The sequence below is a fragment of the Lissotriton helveticus genome, chromosome 8, assembly GCF_964261635.1.
Source record: "Lissotriton helveticus chromosome 8, aLisHel1.1, whole genome shotgun sequence".
Taxonomy (NCBI): Eukaryota; Metazoa; Chordata; class Amphibia; order Caudata; family Salamandridae; genus Lissotriton; species Lissotriton helveticus.
Genome location: NC_136069.1, coordinates 1,729,741,637 through 1,729,759,522, shown reverse-complemented (window position 1 = coordinate 1,729,759,522; position 17,886 = coordinate 1,729,741,637). Strand labels below are relative to the sequence as shown.

The 17,886-nt window shown below is 50.3% G+C and overlaps 1 protein-coding gene across 1 annotated transcript in view; it reads right to left on the bottom strand.

Moving 5' to 3' along the window:
- LOC144773672 (NXPE family member 1-like) overlaps positions 1-17,600 on the bottom strand; it is a 129,989-nt gene extending 112,389 nt beyond the window's left edge. The window contains exons 1-2 of the mRNA XM_078658826.1: positions 17,436-17,600; positions 5,019-5,074 (exon numbers count right to left, since the gene is read on the bottom strand). The gene's annotated coding sequence lies outside the window, so the exon portion shown is untranslated. The remainder of the gene's footprint in view (positions 1-5,018; positions 5,075-17,435) is intronic.
- Positions 17,601-17,886: the final 286 nt, after the last annotated feature.

The following is a 17,886-nucleotide window of genomic DNA, read 5'->3' as shown; positions in this document are numbered from 1 at the left end:
CTCAGATGGTGGCAGCAACATCAATGTAACCAGTGCAGACAGCATAGCGCGCGCACCTAGAGGTATGGCACCTGACTTGGAGGGGGTTAACTTACACCAGGAGGTTCAAGGGCATGAGGTAGCTCCAGTAGTGCGCAGCGTCCCTGAAGGGAATAGGGTGGCTGGCGTAGGAGTTCATGGTCCTAGTGGTGGGAGGGATTCCCCCATAGTTGAGGTCCTGGTGGGTGAGTGTAAGGACCGCCCAGTAGAGTGTGGGTTGTGTGACAGAGACAGTTCGCTACTGTCTGGCCAGTCTCAGAAGAATGGTGTGGAGTATGTGTGTGAGGCGCTGGATGGTGAGGTGAAGGATAATTTGGTTAACCCTGCTAGGGGGCTGTGTACTCCAATTGTGGGAGAGCATACTTTAAGTCCCAGTTTTCCAGAGCTATGCCAACACCTGTTTGAGAGTGAGTTCTCTGACCCCAGGGAGCTCACATTGGAGGCAGACCTTGTGGTGGATTCCAGAGGGTCTGGAGAGGCATTGGGGTGTGATCCTGTGGGGAGTGGCTCAGGTATCTTCCAGCCCAGAGTGGTAGAAGTGGCTCAGAGTAGCCCAGCTAGCTCCTGTAGTAGTGAGAGGGGTGTAGGGCCTCACGTCCTGTCCTTAAGGGGAAGGAGTGAGAATGGGTTTTGCCCCGGTAGTGCCCAACCTCAGTCTCAGAGCCTGGATGGTTCTTTAAGGGAACACCAGGTGGGGAGCCTAGGCTGTCCGGATGAGTCACCCTCTGAGGGGGATCCCCCAGTGGCTAGAGAACGTGGAGGCTCTGAAAGCAGAGCTCCAGTAGTTCTGGTGTCTGGCAGTCCCGCTCCAGTTGGGAGGGTGCAGAAGTCCAGAAAGAGGGGCGAGAGGGGGAAAGAGTCCCCAGTGGAAGAACCAGTGGGTCAGGGGCCAGCCAGCAGGGCTGCGTCCCCAGTGAATGACCAGGGGGACACCACTTCTGTCCTGGGGGATCTTCCCGCACTGTCAGAGGGACAGGGGTTGGGAGATCTGCGCCAGGCAGACTGTCGCACGACACATGAGTTATGTGCCACCGTCAGGGGGGGCAGGCGTGCTCCCCGGGAAGTCCTGGTGCGCCAGGCAAGTGTTCAACTGCAGGGTTGGGTCCCTGAGTTGAGAAGCCAGGGTCAGGTGTTGTCTGACCTGGAGGGCAGGACCACTGTAATCAGTGTCCTGGCCCATGTCGCTTCTAGGGGTACCACTCCGGTTGGGAGTGGGCAGTACTCTGGAAAGGGGTGCAGAGGGAGGGAGTCCTCGCCTCTGACCCCGGGTCAACTTGAGGGTTTAGACCCTAGGTTTAAGGGCCAGGTGCAGGGTGTCCCCCCTGACCTGGTGCCCCAGTTGCAGGATAGCACCCCTGAACTGGTGGGAGAATTGTGCAGGTCACCTGCCACAGGTGCCCTGACAATTCTGGAAGGGGGTACCACTCCAGGTGGGAGGGTACAGAGCCCCAAGGAGGAGGACCGGGTGTGGGAAAGGCCACCCCAGTCTTTGGTACAGCCGCCTGGTACAGACCTGGGGCTGGTGGGTCAGTGCCAGGATGACATACCTGACCTGACAGGAGGGAGAGTGGACAAAGGGTGCCAAGCACCTGGGGCTACTGCCCCCCACTCTCTAATGCCACAGAGGTTTGAGAGCCCTGAGAGGCATGAGGCCTGGGTCTCCTCTCTGACTACTGTCAGTGGCCGCTATGACTTGATGTCTGTCTGTTGGGACACACCTGTGAGCAAGTTAAGGTTAGAGGCTGCACAGATGGTGTCCACAGAGGAAGAGAAGGGTGCCCCATGGATTGGCTTGGTGGACCCTGAGAGTATGAACAGAGGATTTGAAGTAGGTGCAGATTGGCGTAGAACTGGAATGTGCCCCTGCTGTTGCGGGCCAGGTCCAGGTTCTATCGCCCAAAGCAGGGAAGCCCATCACAGTGGTGATTGGTCTACCCTGCGTTTTGGCTGGAAGGGGGTTGTGTTGGACCTGGGCCTCTTGGCAGGGTCATCCCTAAACTTTTTGCCTTCCTCCAATACTCTCTCTGACCTATTTTTGTTGGTTTAATGACTCTGGGCACTTTACCACTGCTGACCAGTGCTAAAGTGCATATGCTCTCCCTACTGTAAAGTGTACATGTGATTGATGTCCATGATTGGTTCATTGGATTTACTGTTAGTCCCCAGTAAAGTGCACCAGGAGTGCCAGGGCTTGTGAATGCCAACACTGCTAGTGGGCCTGCAGCGCTGGTTGCGCCACCCACAGAAGCAGCCTTAAAATGTGTCTAGGGTCTGCCATTGCAGAACCTGCGTGCAGTCTGGTACTGTCATGCTGGCTGGGCAAGTGCACACACTTGCCAGCCCCCAAACCTTCCCTTAACTTCATATTAGTCACCCCTATGGTAGGCCTGAGGGCAGGGTGCATTGTAAGTGTAAGGTAGAACATGCCCTGATGTGTGTGGCATGTTCTAATAGTGAATTACTGCCAAATTCGTTTTTCACTATTGTAAGGCTACCAGTTCCCTTCTAGGCCAGTTGGGCTGCTGGAATTATTACACTCTATAATCCCAGCAGGCTCAGGGAGCATGGTAGAAATTAATGTTTAGTATGCCTGAACTCAGAATAATAAAATACTTCTTTTAGTAAAGTTTATTTTAATATCCTGTGTTTGCAAATGCTACTTTTAGAAAGTTAGCATTTGCTGGCCTAACCATTTCAGCCCGCCTCTGCTTGGATGTGGATCTGACTGTCTGGTGTGTGTGAGTGACAGGGCTGGGAGTTAACAGGTAGTGAATAGCCAGATGACACCTTAGTGGGTGGTGGGAGTTTCCCCTGAATGATGCATCAGGCTGTGCTCTGCCTCCACAATGCTGGCTCCGCCCTCCTGGGGAGCGACTGATGACTCAGCCTGCACCTGGCCCAGGAAGGACCGAAGCTTGTCAACAAAGTGCTCAAGCTGCCCCTGTCTTCACAATGCCGGCTCCGCCCCCCTGGGGAGCGGCTGATGTGCCTGCCCTCACACTGCATGCAGAAGCCAGAAGTACCCACAACAAGTGCTTAGAGACTGGAGCAGTTATGCAGAGGCCCCCCTGGCTTGCTAGAACAAAAGAAACTGGGTATAAAAGTAGGAGCCCTGCTCCTTGTAAATTAGATCCTGTTTGCGCTACAGAAGAAACTCTGCCCGAAGAGAAGGACCTGGAAGGACAAGGAGGAGTGCTGTCTCTGGCCTGTGTCTGGTGCCTTGCTGCCAAAGGAGAGGAAAGAAAAGACTACAAGAGACTTTTGCTTTATTGAAACTTTGTGCCAAACTCTGCTGAAAGATCTCCAAGGGCTTGCCTGTGAACTTGCCCCCTGACCAGCGCCCCAGGAACAGTGGGCGCTACCCCCTGACAGAGGAACCACTGCAAGACGCTGTTCTCCTTTTGCGAGCCTCTCCAGGAAAAGCAGAGCGCGCTCTGACAATCGCGCTTTCTAGCACCACTCTGGGAGCTGCCCTCGCTCTAAACAAAGTGACTGCCGCCTGCCTGGCCCAGAAGCAACGTGAAGACCAGCCCAGCTGATCCAAGCACCGTGACTGGCCCCGAGCTGCAGCTCGCATCGTGAAGAGAAGGTGGCGCCCGGTGCCTGCTTGCACCCCTTCGAGTCTTGTGCCCCTGAACGCGCCGCCGCAACAGCTGTTGCGTGGGGCGCCTGATCGTCGCCTGGATCAAAAGAGGCCTGCGCCGAGGATCACTGCCCTCTGTGTGTGCTCTCCCGTCAGGAAATCCCGAGGCGCTTGTCCAGTGCAAACCCGGCCCGCGCCGCACCGCCAACCCCCGAGCCAGAGCCGAGCCGCCGCTCGCTCCTGACATCGGACGGAAGACAACGCGACGCGGACTACAGCGCTGACCTGCGCCCAGCCGACTCCCCAGCAAGGTACTGTTTCTTTCCCTCTGTCCCGCCCAGCCCTCGGAGCTGCGTGTGGAGCGCTCCCAGGGCCCCCGCTCTCTCCCCCTGTCAGCCGTGCACAGCCGCGCAGCCCGCCCGGAGAGGCAGGCGCTGATTCCCCGGCCGCCGCTCCCGCCAGAAGCGTGAGAGGGGGCAGACCGGGCCCGTTTTTCTATCGCGGGGTAACCTAGCGGCACAGAGAGGCCGCGGACAGCGGGGGGAATCCTGGTTGACTATCAGGACAAAGAAAAGTACTGTGAGGAGCCTGGAATCCCCGTTTTTGGGGGAAATAAGCCGAATAAGAACTGTTTTGAAACCACTGAACAAAGGATTGCTTATTGCTAGAAAGAACTGTGGCAACCTAATCTAAAGTACACTGGAACCGTTTTAAAGTGAACCAAGACTGTATTTACAAGCCTGCTTGAAATTTATATAAAGAGAATATATTTTTACAAAATACAGTTTGGTGTCATTGTGTGGTGGGTTGGTGGTGATGGTGTAATATTGCAAATGTTTAACCCTATGTGCCCCAGAGATTAGCCTAAGACTGCTTAAGCCACACTACCTAGAGGGTAAGCAGAGGTTGTCTTGAAGGTAACCCTCAGCCCTGACGGGGAAGAGAGAGTCCCTGCTTGTCGCCAGTGCTGCACTGCGCCAACTAGAGACTCCCCCTTCCTACAGTTATTTAAAAATAACAATTCTGGAGTGAGAGGAGTTTTTCGAAGTATTCTGAGACACTGTGCCCGAGAGGTCATCAGAAGAACGCTCGTTTCCGTGTATTTTTGAAGAGGCAATTCCGAGCTACGAGCTTTTCAGTCAGCTGTCATAAGGAAAGCTCGAGAGTGACGAAAACCAGAGCTAAGTGGCAAATAGATAAACTTAGTCAAAGAAATGTATGTACTTTGTTAGCAAATGAAAGCGTAACAAACTGCCTTAAGTACCAATTCATGTCAGAAAGAATTAAATACAGAAAAGTCTTGCATAATTAGAGAGAACTGAGGAATATAAAGAGAAAAAGGAACACGTTTATTATTTAATCGAAAATAGTAATCAAAATAAAAACAGATACTTACCCAAGTCAAGAAGTAATCTTTTTCAGTCAACTTCACGAACTATATATGAACAGATTCTGAAAAGAGAAATAAATAAAATACAGAAGGATTAATATCAATAAGAAAAGAACCCCAAGGCAAGCAAATAAGTTAAAAGATAGAGAGATACATTTAAGCAACAGGATTAATAAGAAGGTGAGGGTTAACCTATTGTTATTGTTATTGTTAATATGTGCTTGTATAGCGCCAACTCACCGACAGGTCTCAAGGCGCTTTGACCATAAAAAACATAACAACTTAATCAACAATCTAGGGGAGGGAGCAGACTAAACTGATTTCCACGCTGCCTTAAACAGGATGGTTTTTAAAGTTTTCCTGAAATGGAGCCTATTACCATCCCTGCGCAGGGCTTCAGGTAATTCATTCCAGATTTTTGGTAACAGTACTGAAAATGCTCTGCCTCCTTTTGTTGCTAGTTTGAACCGGGGGCATACTAACAGTTGTGCTTCCGCCGATCTCAGTCTTCTCTCAGGTCGATAGATCTCCAACCTTCCCTTAACATATGCAGGGGCTTGGCCATAGATGGATTTATGGGCTATGCAGAGACTTTTAAAGATAGATCTTTGTATCACTGGTAACCAGTGTAAGTTCTGTAGCAGCGGAGAGGCATGGGAGTTCCGCGGCAGTTTGAAAATGAGTCGTGCTGCATCATTTTGAACCACCTGCAGTCTGTTAGTTAGTGTCTTCGGTAGGCCCAGGTAAAGAACATTCCCGTAATCGAGTCTCGAGAGTATGGTAGCCGAGACTACAGTACGGAGCATGGATTGGGACAAAAGTGGGACTAGTTTCCGCAACTGTCTCAAAAGACCATTGCAGACTCCTACCACGGTAGAGACTTGGCATTTCATAGATAGCGCACTATCTATCTTGATGCCAAGACTTTTTACCGCGTCAGCTGGTTTAGGAGTGGAGCCCAGTTCCTGTGGCCAATACAGGTCGCTCCAAGGCGAACAAGTGGAAGAAACGATCAACACCTCGGTTTTCTCGGGGTTGATCTTAAGGAGGTTACTTGACATCCATTTGACTGTATATCGAAGCACCTCCTGTGCTTGTAGTTGGGCTCGTTCTGTGTCCTCCATACTTAAAAGCAGCTGAGTATCATCCGCGTAATTAAATACGCGGCAACCCATCTCAGTCAAAGTTTTTATTAAGGGTTGTAGATACAGGTTAAATAGGAGAGGGGACAATGCAGAGCCTTGAGGGACCCCGCAGGTAAGTTCTCCCACTCCTGAAACCATATCTCCCAGCTGAATTCTCTGGGTCCTCCCTAACAAGAAGGATTCTAGCCAGGCATATGCTGAGTCTCTAAACCCAAAGCCAGCCAACCTGTCCAAGAGTAGCGGATGGCTGACAGTATCAAACGCTGCTGACAGATCTAAAAGTATCAGTGCGCTAGGTTTTTTACTGTCAGCCATCATTCTTAGATCGTCCAGCACCGAGAGCATGACTAACTCGGTGCTGTGATGTGCACGAAACCCTGCCTGCATCTCATGGAGAAGATGGTTAGTATCCAGAAACGAGGTCAGCGATATCAGCACATGTTGTTCCAAGACTTTGGACAGGTATGGCAGCTGAGAGATGGGTCTATAATTTTTCAGCACTTTGGGGTCAGCCCCAGCTTTCTTCAAAAGTGGTTTCACCCTAGCTTCCTTAAAGCTGGCTGGTAGTCGGCCTGTGTCTAGTGATTTGTTCAACATCGCTAGGATGTGATCCTCTAGACTAAGGCGAGCTAGGCGAAATACACTTGGGGGACATGGATCCGCTGGAGATCCAGACTTTACTTTCCTCATCAAGACTTCCAGGCCCAGTGCATCTAGCTGAGGGAAATTAGACATATAGGTTCCCACTGGAGTTTGGAATGTCCGTTGACCTGTGGAGCCAGGGATGGCATTTGTTATCTCTTTTAAAATAAGGTCAACCTTGTCCAGGAAATATGACAAGAAGACATCACAACTGATGGTAGTGTCTATAACTTGAGCTCTCTTTGTCAGTTCAGTGAGTATCTTAAAAATTTCCTTTTGGACATTGTCAGCTTCATTAATCCGTTTCTCGTAATAAGAGGCCTTAGCTTCCTGTATACATTTTTTATAGACGTGAAACAACTTCCTATAGTCCTCATGGGAAGTATCGTCTTTTTTCCTCCTCCAGATTCTTTCAACATTCCGTAGCGCTTTCCTATGTTCCCTCAGAGCAGGGGTAAACCAAGGTGCACCTTTCCCCCCACTGTTGATTTTTATAGGTTTCTCCGGGGCAATCTGATTTATTGCTCCAGTTAAACAATCCATTAGAGCATTACACTCCTGATCTAAGATAGCATCAGGAATTATGGGTTGCAAAAGATCCGCAAGTTTGATGGTCAGGGATGCTGAGTCCACATCTTTCCATTTGCGGCCCATTTTAACGTTAGACCCTGATTGCACAAGTTTTTTATCAATAGGGACCTCGCAATAAATCAGATGATGATCTGACCATATGCATGGAAGTATTTTCGTAACCCTAATCTTGGGATCTAAGGTCCATATCAGGTCAAGAATATGACCCTTTATATGCGTAATGGAATTTACCAATTGTCTAAAGCCAAAAGAGGACATCGTAGTCTCTACTGATTCCGCTGCAGAGTCTTTCTTTTCCTTGTCCCAATGAAGGTTAAAGTCCCCTGTGACAATTATATTTTTATACCGAGAGCACAAATCTGACATAGTAGCCATGAAACCATCATTAAAAGCCGAAGTAGAGTTGGGTGGACGATAAACAGTAAAGATGGTTAAACACAGGTTATTAAGCATAAATTTTACGGCCAGCGTGTCGGCCCGATCGAAGGTATGTGCCAATATTTTGGTTGCTGTGAGATACTTTTTAAACAGGATTGCCACACCACCTCCACGGACATTTCCAACGCGGTTATGCCAGTGTATATCATAGCCAGGCGGAACAGCGGCTATTATGTCGGGTAGCGAGTTATCCCCAAGCCACGTCTCAGTCAACGTCAGAATATCGATATCTTCGTCTTGGAGCAGAGTGAAAATTTCAAGACAATGACATTGCATGGATCTTGTATTTAGACTAACCAGTTTCAGAGTATGGTCCGTAGTTGATTTACCTACATTCGAAGTATAAATACCCAGATCGTTCAGTATGGCTACCGTAGCGGAGTCTAGGGAGTGGGTCAATCCATTCAAGCGGACCAAATCGTCCCGCGTAAAGGGGGCCCGATTGCCAGAGTTCCCTGCCCCTGCGCCCGTTCGTGCGCGGACGGGCGCAGACGGGCTGGACTCAGGCGTGACTCCGGCGTGCTCACGCTGCGCGCGAACGCTGCGCGTTAGCATGGCCGCCCTTAAATAGCGCTGTTTGAGACGCTAGTGTGGCAACAAAGATGGCGCCGCCAGACGTCCCAACCTCCCTACCCAAGATGGCCGCCGGGGGAGAAAAGGACCCGCAAAATGCGGTGTTTCACGATTATAGTGAGGGTAAGTGGGTTAAAAACAGGGTAAAAGGCACATAAGTTAAATCAAATGACAAAACGGGTATTTAAACCAACATTAGATCGCGTTGTGAAATGCATGCGCCAGCGCTATCTCAAAACGCGCTTTGTGGCTCTTAGCGCTCGAGACTCCCTGGCGATGTAAATGAGTGGTCTGTCTTCGTGGTCAAGACAGAGCTGATAGTTTGCCCGCCCTAAATAGCGCTGTTTGAGACGCTAGTGTGGCAACAAAGATGGCGCCGCCAGACGTCCCAACCTCCCTACCCAAGATGGCCGCCGGGGGAGAAAAGGACCCGCAAAATGCGGTGTTTCACGATTATAGTGAGGGTAAGTGGGTTAAAAACAGGGTAAAAGGCACATAAGTTAAATCAAATGACAAAACGGGTATTTAAACCAACATTAGATCGCGTTGTGAAATGCATGCGCCAGCGCTATCTCAAAACGCGCTTTGTGGCTCTTAGCGCTCGAGACTCCCTGGCGATGTAAATGAGTGGTCTGTCTTCGTGGTCAAGACAGAGCTGATAGTTTGCCCGCCCTAAATAGCGCTGTTTGAGACGCTAGTGTGGCAACAAAGATGGCGCCGCCAGACGTCCCAACCTCCCTACCCAAGATGGCCGCCGGGGGAGAAAAGGACCCGCAAAATGCGGTGTTTCACGATTATAGTGAGGGTAAGTGGGTTAAAAACAGGGTAAAAGGCACATAAGTTAAATCAAATGACAAAACGGGTATTTAAACCAACATTAGATCGCGTTGTGAAATGCATGCGCCAGCGCTATCTCAAAACGCGCTTTGTGGCTCTTAGCGCTCGAGACTCCCTGGCGATGTAAATGAGTGGTCTGTCTTCGTGGTCAAGACAGAGCTGATAGTTTGCCCGCCCTAAATAGCGCTGTTTGAGACGCTAGTGTGGCAACAAAGATGGCGCCGCCAGACGTCCCAACCTCCCTACCCAAGATGGCCGCCGGGGGAGAAAAGGACCCGCAAAATGCGGTGTTTCACGATTATAGTGAGGGTAAGTGGGTTAAAAACAGGGTAAAAGGCACATAAGTTAAATCAAATGACAAAACGGGTATTTAAAACAACATTAGATCGCGTTGTGAAATGCATGCGCCAGCGCTATCTCAAAACGCGCTTTGTGAACCTATGAATACTAATATATTACATGGGGTGCCAGAACAGAACATAACAAGATAAGGCAGAGGGCAAGAAATAGAAGAAACAAAAGACACAAAGAAAAGATATATAAGTAAGTAAAGGTCTAGAGGGAAATACAAGGCAGATAAGGAATAAACAGTCATTTAATAAGTGTTTTCTCTGTAATTGCAGACAGAAGTCTCCTGCCCTTAGAATAACAGCACGCATTAAGAAAGCACATAAAACCTAGAAGAGAAGCAGAGTTCTGGAAGTCATAGGGTAAGATAGTGAGAGATAAGAGTTTTAGAAGCCATAGAAGAATAGAGTAGAAGTAGATTATATATTGATGCAATTCTTGTCCACAGGTCTTCGGCATAGAGGTCTGCAGGACGGACTACCGAAGAAACCCACCAGAAACGTCTCTTCTCTCTTTCTCTTTTGTTATTTTATCCAATATCCCCCTTCCCCCATAATAGCCTCTTTGGAGACTTGTTACACCAAGCTCCAGGTTGCTGTTGGGGTGGATTTGGGAATTAGCATCTCTGTTCCTGTGTAGTAAAAAACTGTCTAGAGTCTGACAGAGTGAAGTGCCCAAGTTGCATTTTACACCCGAACAGAGATGGCAGAAGGTATAGACTTGCAAAGTTTAGGAACCATATTGGATACTATACAAAAAGAGTTGAGTGCAGTCTGGGAGGAAAACCAGAACCTTAGATTGGAGATAGTAAACTCAAGAAAAGAAACTGCAGAATTAGCGCAAAGAGTTAGACAGCCTTTTGGTTCTGGATCAGACACTCACACTCCTCTATTAGAAGGGACAACTAGAACGACTACTCAGGTAATTCATTCCCTATCTCCCGTCATTCCTTTAGCGGCACCAGAGCGTTTGATTTGGGAATTAGCATCTCGGTTCCTGTGTAGTAAAAAACTGTCTAGAGTCTGACAGTGTGCACTGAATAGCCTATTATTATACACGTTTTTCTCTCTCTCTCTTTGTGTTGTACGTGTACTAATTGCCTCACGACGCTCTCTCCCTCTGAGGGCTCCCTTGCTCCCTTTTGAGTAAATGACGACACTGTACCTCGCCGGCACAGGTATAATTGGCTTTAGAGACGACAGTGTTTGAACAAATTGACAGAAACAAAACGATCGTATTTTGCAATATTACTACCTCTCCTTTCTGTAAAATGATGGAACTTAATTGGCTGAGAAAGAAAGGACAGGTAAGACGACTAATGTCCCCTAATCTGACCCTTAAAAGGGAACTATATGTCAATGGCTTTTGTTTTAGTGCTTTAGTAACACCACCCTCATCATTCGGATTACCACCGCCCATTGCACAAAAGTAGAATGTCCGAAACGTCCCCGTTTTTCCAGAATGGTCCCAGTTCTGTAACCAGCCGTCCCAGAAAATCTTAAAGACTGTAGCTGATGACCTTGTTTTTAAAGATAAATCGTCTAAAACTGATAAAAGTTAGCCGTTGCTATCAGAAAAGAAAAAAAAAATGCTTAACGTACATCCTTCCCTGGAAAAAGTAGCGGTAAGCCCATGATAATAAGCACTTCACACTTTTTATGAATTAGCAGACCTTGAAGAAAAATATAGCTCATCAGGATTTGTTTTAGAAAAACACAAGTCTCTACTGGAGGAGCTGGTTTGAATTCGATGAACCATGTAATTGTTGGATATCAGACTTCTTGCCACGCTCGCGAATATAACAGGAATAAACGCCAGACAGACATGATGTTTGAAAATAGAAAGATACTTGCAGACCTGCACCACAGCAATGATGCATGAGTTAACAGCATACACCGATGTAAGGATCACTAAGCATCCACCCTATCGTGACCAATAAACGTTTCCCCAACTACTTGGGGTTGGGAGAGAAATTAAAGTGTGTAAACATCTTCCCCTGCCAGTTCTCTAAGACTTGTTTTTTTTGTAGTCATTTAAAGATAACGTGCGGTCGTCGGAGGAGAGGGGCCGGACGTGACGCACAGCCTGGCTGCAGATCGGGGAATATCTATGACCTCGACCAAGGTGGAGCCACAGAGCAAAGAGTTGCGGGACAAGGCACCATTCTCAACGTGGAAAGTGAAGGAAAGAAGGGCTGTCCAGAAGCCCCTGCATGTTGATGAGCTCGTGCCCAAAGTCCCAGCCCATTGTGCCCGATTGATGGACCCACTTGCTTGAAATTTCTGCCCTCCTTGATCCGTTTCAGACCTGATCCAACTCCACCCTCTTTTCCCTCGGCCTCCCAAAGCACGCCCCCATTACCCCTTTTTCCATATGGAGTTTTGAACTTGACTTAAAGAAGAAACACAGCACAAAAGATAGAATAGGGTTTGTCCCGAAAGAAGAACGGAATACGGGTACCCCGACTAAAGAACCTATGGTAGATTAGTTAGGTAACAGGACTAACAGGACTGTGGTCCGAGAGCAAAGAGTGGCCACACCCTGCATCGCGAAATCTGAATCCGAGCTGGACGCATAGCTCCACCGCCGGTGCTCAACAGTGCCAACGAAAGAAGAAGAATAATGAGAGCCTACCAGTGATGGCTTGCTATAATAAGACACTGGAAAGACGAACCCTTTTTTTTTTTTAACATTTCCACCCCTTGACTGTCACTTGTATTAATTTGAATTCCTCTCCCAACCACTTTGTATTGATTAATCACCCGATTGAGCTTTCGAAACCTTACATCGGTCACTTTCAACTGTGCATGAGTAACTAAGAAAGCGTTAACTCTGTATCTTGATGATTGTAGAACACCAGTCATACACACGAACATGCTGTTGAGTTTTGATCCCCATGAAGTCCAAACGTCAAGTAATGTACTTAGTAGCTTTTATTCTGCCAAGAACATTTTCGTATGACATCATGTTTGTATTCGAACGAATCTCCTACATCGTCTAAAGTAATGTCCCCGCCTCCAAGGTCTAACGTATGACGCAGCTAATGTAATTTTGTATGCACTGCCTCCCCGCCCATCACATTGACTACATATGGTTATGTGCGATTCTGTCTGCATTGATAGCAGAAGTATTTCCATCTGCCTGTAATGCATATGGGCTACCAAAGCGGATTGTATCACTAATGTCAGCTTGTACATCCTCACCTATGACGTGAACAGGAATGAACTAACTTATGATAAAACCTGGGGACTGTGGAAAATGACCAAAATTAGGTATATATAAGCGGCGTTCATTTCTGTTCACCACAGCCACTGTTGAAAGTAAAGTGAAAATCGTGAAACAGTGGCCACGCCATCTTGTCCCTTTTATGCCCCTTCATGTACGAAAGTAGCAGCCATTTTGTGTGCCTTGGCCTCTCTGCCCACTGCCAATAGCCTGCACGTCTCTCCCCCCACTCCCCGGCCTCGCAAGCTTCCCCCGCGCCCTGCCAGCCCCCGATCTCTCCTGCCTGGGCCATAAATGCACCTCCAGCGCGACCCTGCCTCAGAGCCACATCCCGTGCGGAACCCCCACACTCCTTTCATCTCACTCCTTTTGATAACCTCTTCCTCCCTGCCCGATTGTCCGGCCTGATCCCAGGCCATCACCTAGCCCAACAGATGCAGTTTATTGCCCCCTACAGTAGGACCTCGCCTCACGTCAAAGGAGCGGGGTTAATCAATACCTTTACACCTCTAGATCCGACCGATCGCCCACTTTCCCGTTCCCAACGAAATGTCCAGCTGCGCGATAACCACCACATGCTGGGATCGGGGTGGGAACTCTACTGTAGATATGTGTGGGAACGGGCCTGGACCGGGGATTCCGAGGATGTCTTTTCTGTCCTTCAAAGAAACATTACGGATGCAATGTATGTAATAAAGCCATAAACCTGTGTATAAGAGGCCAGGCCTCAGAGATGCGGCTAGAGCACCTCGAGAAGATTCCCTGTTGTCTGATTTGACGTGTTCTGCTCCGTCGGAATAAACTCCTGTTTCCTGCCTTCCTGTCTCCAGCGCCTGCCTCTTTGCTTGGTAATCTCGAATAGTATGAGAGGCGGCTAACGCCGGGCAAATACTGAAGGGTTCTTGGTCGAATTCGGCCCTACCTTTTCACAGGTGGGGCGGGACTGAAACAATCAAAATGATGGTCACACCAGCCATCAACTACACACTCAGCATGCTACCCCTGGCAATGACAGAAAACTTTCATAAGAGTCTGGACAAAATAATAAACAATTTCATCTGGAGAGACAAAAGACCAAGAATCAACCTACAAAAGTTGAGACTAACAAAGAACCTGGGAGGTCTCAACCTGATGAACTTCAAGAACTTCCAAACAGCATGCTTAGCAAAGCAAGGTATCTTCTGGCTGACTAACACGCAAGACTATGAACCAGAGTGGATGAAAGTAGAAAAGAACATCCTGGGGGGGCTCAACCCCATAGCACTGCTCACAGCAAACAAACATCCTCAGAGACTCAACCGAAGCTTCAGACATACCAAAGAGGCACTACTGAAAATAGACAAACGGATGGGACAGAAAGTGAAAGGAACTGCCTGGGAGTCAATCTGGCTAAACACAAGGATGGTCTACCAAGGGAAGACACTAAACAACGGAACATGGATAGAAAAAGGGATCACCACACCCAACCAGCTAGAAACGAAAAGCTCACCAATCACATTCCCGACTCTGAAACATCTGCACGATCTCCCAGAAAGTGAGCTATACACATTCCTGAAAATCAAAACCGCCATAACAAAGGCAAACTTAAGCAAATTTCCGCCAACCATCATCAAGTACATGGAAAGTCTCAACACGACAGGCCACCACACAGCAAAAATCTACAAGCTCCTCAACCCCCAGACATCCACGCTAAACAAGAAAGTGATGAGTACATGGGAAACACTCCTTGGGAGGCAGCTAAATGAACGCGAAAAGAGCAAACTGTGGCGGTCAGCGACAACGAACAAAGTCATGCCACAACTGGCACAAACAAAATTCTGGCTCCTTCATAGGGCATACTGGACCCCGGCGAGGCTCTACAAGGCAGGCACAAGAGGCACGGAGACATGCGGGAACTGCGAAAAAGAGACCGGAAGCCTAGAACACCTCATTTTCGAATGCCACAAAGTTAGGAAATTCTGGGCGAAAGTGAGCAATTTCATTTATGACATCACCAGCAAGAACATAACGATCAGCTCCGTGAGCCTCGCAACGGGCTTCATGACGGAATGCCTAAAAAACAAAGAGGAGAGAGACCTAGTGAACATCCTACTAACGGCAGCATTAAACATAATTCTAACGAACTGGAAGAACACAGCCAAAGCAAACTTCAAAACTTGGATAAACTGGGTCACCTTGCTCAGAGGCGCAGACAACATCAGCAGCAAGTTCTCGAAGGAACATAATGCCAAAGACGGAATGGGGGAACTTCTCGACACATACCTGGAATCACGCCCCCCTCTCTCTTCTCTCTTCATTCTCTCTTTGCATTACAATGTACTGTATGTAACTTCTGATGTGAAACTTATTTTTCAATAAAAACATTTGAGATAAAAAAAAAAAGAAACGGAGGTGAATTCTGTCAGGGCCCAGACCCTTCCATACTGGTCCTCATGAGAGCTCTCAGAGAGTCATGAAACGTGCGTGACTTACGAGGACACTACAGTAAAACCCGCCTTCGATTGGAGCGCAATGGATCCTTCGCATCTGAGGTTTGAAGAGATGAGATGCAGGGTCCATTCAGGCTTCGTTAGGAGCAAGGCTGGAGGCGCAGCTGTTTAAAGCAGTCTAGGATGACCCTGGGGGCGCAGGTGTTTAAAGCAGTCTAGGATGACCCGGAGGGCGCAGCTGTTTAAAGCAGTCTAGGATGACCCTGGGGGCGCAGGTGTTTAAAGCAGTCTAGGATGACCCTGGTGGCACAGGTGTTTAAAGCAGTCTAAGATGACCCTGGGGGCGCAGGTGTTTAAAGCAGTCTAGGATGACCCTGGTGGCACAGGTGTTTAAAGCAGTCTAAGATGACCCTGGGGGCGCAGCTGTTTAAAACAGTCTAGGATGACCCTGGGGGCGCAGCTGTTTAAAGCAGTCTAGGATGACCCTGAGGGCGCAGCTGTTTAAAGCAGTCTAGGATGACCCTGGGGGCGCAGGTGTTTAAAGCAGTCTAGGATGACCCTGGTGGCTCAGGTGTTTAAAGCAGTCTAAGATGACCCTGGGGGCGCAGGTGTTTAAAGCAGTCTAGGATGACCCTGGGGGCGCAGCTGTTTAAAGCAGTCTAGGATGACCCTGAGGGCGCAGCTGTTTAAAGCAGTCTAGGATGACACTGGGGGCGCAGCTGTTTAAAGCAGTCTAGGATGACCCTGGGGGCGCAGCTGTTTAAAGCAGTCTAGGATGACCCTGGGGGTGCAGCTCTTTAAAGCAGTCTAGGATGACCCTGGGGGTGCAGCTCTTTAAAGCAGTCTAGGATGACCCTGAGGGCGCAGCTGTTTAAAGCAGTTTAGGATGACCCTGAGGGCGCAGCTGTTTAAAGCAGTCTAGGATGACCCTGCGGTCACAGGAAGTCTGCTGCAATCTTTGCAGGCTCGTCTGCGGCTGGAAGGAGGGCGCAGGGGCTGGGAACTGAGGTGAACCTGCACCTACAGACACACATGGAGGCTCTTCAGAGATGAACAGAGGGGCCAAAACTGGCCGAACGTGTCTCATTTAAAGCAGCCAAGGTTCCTTTGTGAGCCGCCGTCGCTGAAGCAGCTTCCCAGACCATCCGTCGCGGGGGGGGGGGGGCTCGGTCTGTGTCCTGGAGGGGCCCTGTGTCCTCCTGTCCTGGGCATGGATGGACGGACGGGTTCCTGCAGCGAGGGCCGCGGGGTATCTTATCTCGTATAATGCGCCGCTGGTGACGCTCAGAGCTCAAGGGCGGCCCAGGGGTGAAGCCTCCGAGCAGGGAGCAGGGCTTGCATTGCCTGATGCATGTTGCTCAAAGGTCATGATTCGCAGATCATCCGTCGGTGCTCGACCCCCCTGAGCTGAGGCAGGGGAGCGGGCTCGGTCTGAGTCTCTGGAGGGGGTGCCCTCCCTGTGTCCTCCTGTCCTGGGCATGGATGGACGGACGGGTTCCTGCAGCGAGGGCCGCGGGGTATCTTATCTCGTATAATGCGCCGCTGGTGACGCTCAGAGCTGAAGGACGGCGCTGGCTGCGGCCCAGGAGTGAAGCCTCCGAGCAGGAGCAGGGCTTGCATTGCCTGATGCTTGTTGCGCAAAGGTCATGATTCCCAGACCATCCGTCGCGGGGGGGGGGGGCTCGGTCTGTGTCCTGGAGGGGCCCTGTGTCCTCCTGTCCTGGGCATGGATGGACGGACGGGTTCCTGCAGCGAGGGCCGCGGGGTATCTTATCTCGTATAATGCGCCGCTGGTGACGCTCAGAGCTGAAGGACGGCGCTGGCTGCGGCCCAGGAGTGAAGCCTCCGAGCAGGAGCAGGGCTTGCATTGCCTGATGCATGTCGCTCAAAGGTCATGATTCCCAGATGATCTTGGATTTGCGTTCGCGCCGCCATCGGTGCTCGACCCTCCTGAGCTGAGGCAGAGGCGGCTGGAGCTCCGCGTCTCTGGAGGGCCCGGTGTCCTCCTGTCCAGGCGCGGACGGACCGCGGGAGGGCGGGCTCCTGACCCATGACATGGGCCATCAATGTGACGCTCAGAGGGTCCCAGGGGCGAGGCTTGCATTGCAAACGCTTGTTTCCTCCCCCGTGAAGCCCCGGGGTCAGGACAGCGCAGGAGGGCGCGCGGGGGGGGGGGGGGGGGGGTCGTCACTCACCTCTCAGGGGGGGGCTCCTCCCCCAGGGCCGGAACCAGCGTCGATGCAGGCGGAGGTCAGACCGGGCCAACCACTGACCGAGGGACGAGCCGAGCCCTGGGCTCACCGCAGCAGAAACAGAAGGACAGAGCTCCTCTACACCTGCAACGCAGGAGGCCCCGCCCACTCGGGGGGGAGGTGCAGAGAGCAGAGGGTCGTGCAGGAGAGGGAGGAGGAGAGGGAGGTGCAGGGGGCAGAGGGTCGTGCAGGAGAGGGAGGTGCAGGGGGCAGAGGGTCGTGCAGGAGAGGGAGGTGCAGGGAGCAGAGGGTCGTGCAGGAGAGGGAGGAGGAGGAGAGGGAGGTGCAGGGAGCAGAGGGTCGTGCAGGAGAGGGAGGAGGAGAGGGAGGTGCAGGGGCAGAGGGTCGTGCAGGAGAGGGGGGGGAGAGGGAGGTGCAGGGGGCAGAGGGTCGT